The following is a 5,636-nucleotide window of genomic DNA, read 5'->3' on the forward strand; positions in this document are numbered from 1 at the left end:
CCGTAAATAGTTTAACTAATGTCGGAACTCTTTCTGAAATCGGAAAGAATAGAGGTCTGTTTAACAGGGCTTTCTCGTTTTCTTAATTCGATCAGTAAATGAGCTATCTGATATTACTTTCTCAACACAAACATTAAGATTACGCAAGCCAAACCTTCTTTAAAAACTTTATTGAAACTTCCGAAGTTGGTGAAAAGAGTTTAGAGAATGTTCACTGTAATTTAAACGGTGTAACTCACAGACCTTTTTCAACAGTATTAAACCAATTACTAAACAACCTTTCTCACGTTCCAGGCGAAACTAAATGTATAGGGCGCTGTCTAGCTTGTAAAGAAGCCTACCTCTTCTTTTTTGCCGTTTTAGCAGCTTCAGTTAGACCCAGTTCCTCCTTTTTGACTTTAAACTTTTTAAACTTATCCACGTTTCTCAAAAATTTATTCAAAGTAGACTTGCCTATTCTGAACAGGTTTATTAAAATAGATCTAGGCATATTACTATCTACCATTTTGCAAACTTTTAGCTTGATTTTGATTGTTAGTTAAACTCATTTTGTTTCTTTGCTGTCTTATCCGTCTTTTAAACAAGTTATGTTGACTGTGTAAAAAGTATGTAACTTACTTAGCAAAATCAGAAAACCTTGCAAATGAATAATTAAACACCTTTATATCTACTCACCGCAAAAACTATGAGTCATAGCATTAAGTTTGAAAGAAGTATTAGAATTACGAAGGAACTTTAAACTGCTCGCTTAGTTATAGAAACTAAATTAGACAGATATTTGTAGTAAAACATCGATTTTAGCTGAATTTAACAAATCTACTTTTGAATGTAACCGGTCGGATAGGCGAGGAAAAACTAATTTTAATTCATTTATATCATATAAATTTTTGTTCTAAGTTGAACAATATACTCTTATTAAAACGTCATATTAGTTTTTTATTAAAATCGAACAAAATCTGAAAGAACCAGCAAATTTATTGGAAACGTCTTTATTTTCTAAAGGATAAACACAAAAAAAAAACATTTGGACTTAAAGATTATAAATATTTTTTTGGTGTTTTTGTTTAATCGAACTAAAAAAAACATTATATTTACAAAGCAAATTACTTTTCTTAAATTGCTTAAGTCGAATATTATTGTAAGCTTTTTTATATTATTAAAAATATGCTTAATATTTAAGGGAATAAACACATATAAAATTATATGGATATAAATGTAATTTTTTGTTTTTTAGTTTAATTTATATAACAATGTAGTATTTTTGTATCAAAATGAACCGTTTAAGATATTTTTTCTTTCAATAATTTAAGTATTGAAAGCTTTACTAAACTTGTTTGAAATTTTATTACTTTAATAAAGAGTAAACGCGTAAAGTTAGTTTTAAAATGTTCGTTTTACTTGAAAAAAAAAGCTGTGAAAAACACCATAATTACAACAGTTTCTATTTTTTTGTATTTAAGTTTGTTTTTATATAATGTTTAAATAATTCAAAAGTTTTGGCTATTTTTGACAACCATGCGTTTAACTTTGACTTAGTTTGTAGTTTTTTCTAATACTTATACTGAATTTAGATATATTATAAACTTTTAATTTTTATATGAACATTGCTGAAAAAAATTTAGCCTAATATAGGTTAAAAACTTTTGATTGTACTTGATTTACAATAAACAATATTGAAAATTTAATAAATATAAATAAACTGATAGTTTTAAAGGACTTTAAATTTTCAATTTAGTTCTTTGTTAGAACCAAAACTTAAATTTTTTGGTTAAAATAACCACTTTTGCCCGGGCATGGTTAATTTGCAAAAATATGGTTTCAAGCACTTATAATTAGTTTTATTGTCTTCAAGATATTTTTTGCTAATTACCGAAAAAAAAACTAGGCTCAAAAAATTAGCTAAGATATTAGAAAATAATATTATCCTTTGTAGGCTAAACGTATTTTAGATATACTTATTGGTCAAAATTTTTATAGCTAATAAGCTAAAGATAAGAACAAAATTGTGTGAAAATCAAAAAATCTTTTCAGATATTATCAGTAATAAAATCCAAAAATGTAAGGTTTCTTAAAAAGTATTTTCCTAATAACTGTATATCCAAATTGCATCAATATATTTTCATTTCTTTTCTTTTCAATTTTATAACTTGAAGTGAAATACTATGTAGAAATTTGTTGACTTAAGTTTTTTTCCTTACTTGAATGCTCATAACAACTATTTTTTTAGTGTAAAACTAAGTTAAAAATTAATATAAAAAAATCAACGCTTTCAATTTCATTAAAAAACTGAATTTGACAATTGATTTTTATGTAAAATATTATAAAGTATTGCTTTTACAAATCTATAAACTGCTGATCATTCAGATTTTCTTTCGGTTGATACACTAAAATAGTTTTCTTTAAACTTATGTTAACATCAAACTTTTATTGTCATCATTACTATTTTTTACTGTTTATACGAATAATCGTACAAAAACAATCATTGATAATTTTTATTTTATATTAAAGTCAAAACCTAAATAAGTTAAAGTATTAGTATTAGATCATCTATGCTTACATATTACTTTTGTACAAAGTAGTTCTATACTTATTTTCATACTTAACTTTAGTAGCAACAACAAAGTTAAGTACTTACTGAACATTTTAATTAAAGGATAACAACTAAAAAGTACTTGTTAACGTTATAAAAATAAAAATAAATAAAAAGTTTGTTAATTTATTAAATTAAATTATTTTATTAAATCTTAAAATGTACATTGTCGCTAGATTAAAACTGCAAAAAGAGAAATATAAAATCTGTTAAAGCTATTACAAAAAAAATTAAAAAGACAATTGAAAGTTAAATAGAAAAAATTATAATCTATTGCATTTTTCTAAATAAAAATGAGATTATTAACGGTTTAGTTAGTTTAATACTTATGATAACTAATTTTTTTTTATTCAAATACTTAGATTTGATAGTTTAAAAAAAAGACAATGTTTAAGGTTTTTTTTTTTTGAAACATTAAAATGAAAAATCTTTCAAACGATTAACTTATCAAAATTTTAAAATTTGTTTTGTTTTAAAAAAGTATTCGGCTACAAATTTTAATATAAGTTACAATTTTCGGTTAAGAATTTTTGTTTAAGTAATTTTACTAATACAGCTTATAGTTTATTGCACGACAAAAAAAAGACGCTAAAAATATTTGGTCGTAGTACTTGCTGCACAAAGATCCTTTCGGTTATCCAGTATTATTATAATATGGTAAAATTATTAGACTAATAAGTTAGCGTAAGAATTTGTTTAAAATAATTAAAATTATGTTAAAACTTTTCATTAATTTTACACTCAACTTTTTAAAAATTTATATAAAACTAAATAGTTTTGATTTTATTAACAAAAAATGATAAAAATAATGTTTTTAATTTTAGCTTTACAAAGAAATAAAAAGTTTTTTCTTTATTTTAATGTTTTGATTAACCAAATACAATTTTATTGATAGTATTAAATAGAGTTTTTTATAGAAGAGTATAAGAAAATTGACTAGGTTAATTTAAAATCAGTTTTCATTTAAAGTATTATGACAACTTATAATAAAAAGGATTTAAAAAAGTTTAATTGCTTACATGATTTTTTACTACGAATAACTTTTTTGCTTATTTTTAGTATAATGCATACATGCCTGAAAATATATTCACAAAATTGTCTTCCTAATAGAGGTTAAAAATATAGAAACATGGTTTTTCTATAAAGAGTGTTGAAGTACTAGTTATTTATTTAATTTTAGAGATACTTTCAAAATAGTATCTTAATAAATCTTAAGCGTTTACTATTCACAAAGGTATTAAATACTTTAGCTTTTAGTTGTATAAGTATGATTTATAGTTACCAAAAATTTAATTTCTTCGTAGTAAGCTTTATTGTATAACATTTTATAGTTTTGTATGGTTTTTATTAAAACAACAAACCAGTTAGTAGCAAAGAATACTAATTAGGCATAGTTAAAATATCTTCAATAATGATTAGTACAAATGGAGTTTAAACCAATACTTTCCACGTTAGTATTTTAACGAAAGGCATGCCTAGGCATACTTTGGTTTTATATGCTTTTACACAAATTATTTAATCATTGAAATTATAACTTGTGTCATTTTAAAACACTGAAATACGAAATTTTCCAAGGTATATAAGGAGCTAAGACAAAGATGAGTTACGAAAGTTTATTTGAAACAACTAAAGATTACGTATTCAAAAACTTGTCATTTTAGCTTTGTTAAATATTTCAAAGCCTAAAAACTTATTTGTAACATAATAAAAACTATATAAAAGTTTCTAGTAAGAATTTTAGTTAATTTTTTTATAGAATTTATCGAAACAAAGACAAACTAAAACTCAAAGGTTAAGTTAAGCTAACAGCATAAGAAAACTATTTTATATATATTTGGTGATTTTATTTTAACCAATATATAACAAGCTTACAAAGCAAAATTTTGTACTTATGTTGAAAGTTACAAAGAGATAGGTTAAATTTGTTATTTTAAGTGTTAAGGTTTACTTGAAATTTCTTCTAATAAACTTTAAAGTTTTTATATAAAGTTATTATTTTTTAATTAGATCTAAAGTTAATATTTGATAAAATATTTCCCTAAATAAATGTCAATTAATGTGTTTAGTATTGTACTACATTTAAACACTGTTTACTGCATAACTCACAAATTTCCATATAACTTTAAACAATATAGTACTTCAGAAAAAAAAAGTAATGCTTACAACCTTTTTGACTTAAAAATTTAAATTTTTGAATCAGACGAAGTATATTGCATGTGCATTTAATTAGGTTTATGTGTTTCGTTTTAAAGTTCTCAAAACTACGTAAACAGCAGTTTAAATAAAATTTGATAACTACAAAACAGTACCAAATAACTTTTACAGAAATTTATCACAAGCACTCAAGTATTATGACCAAGTTCATTGTTTCATTGATGGCCTTTTGCCTCTTCTGCTGCGCCGCGATGGCAAGTCCGTCAAAGCAGTACGCCGAGTGCGCCTTCCCAGACGCTGGCCACGCTCACGGTGTCATATTGTTCAAGCAGGTAGGTAGTAGAGTCGTCGGAAGGTCGGACATGCACTTCTACGGAGGCGATGAATCTGTTGAAGTTGAACTTACGAAACGCCCGAGGCGTGACAACTGCAACAGACTGTTAAAGTGGGTTGATTTAATTAACATGCAAAACTTTTAGCTAAAATTATCTTTCGCTAAAAACTGTTTTGTTTTCTCTAGTGGGTTAGAATACAATTAAAAGGCTGGTTGTTGTCTTATAATATTAAAACATTCATCTTATTTTAAATGATGTTCTACAGCATATCTTATTTCTTTTATTTAAGATTTAAGCATTTATACTTATCTATAAGATAAAACATAAATTACTTTGAGCTAGTGAACAGTAATTAAAAGCTTGTTCGATTTCAGATACAAAAGCGAAAAGATCATCACCTTCGTCCCGGGAAGCGACGGTTCGGTCCACGACATGGACTGGAACGTGGACACCGGCAAGTCTCTCACCAACATGCTCAGTAAAGGCCTGCTGATCAGGTTGGACGACGGCAGCTACATCTGCTGCGAGATCACCAACACCGACCCGAAAGAGGTTAG

This window comes from Thalia democratica, chromosome 2 (genome assembly GCF_965202585.1).
Source record: "Thalia democratica chromosome 2, ktThaDemo2.hap1.1, whole genome shotgun sequence".
NCBI classification, from domain to species: Eukaryota; Metazoa; Chordata; class Thaliacea; order Salpida; family Salpidae; genus Thalia; species Thalia democratica.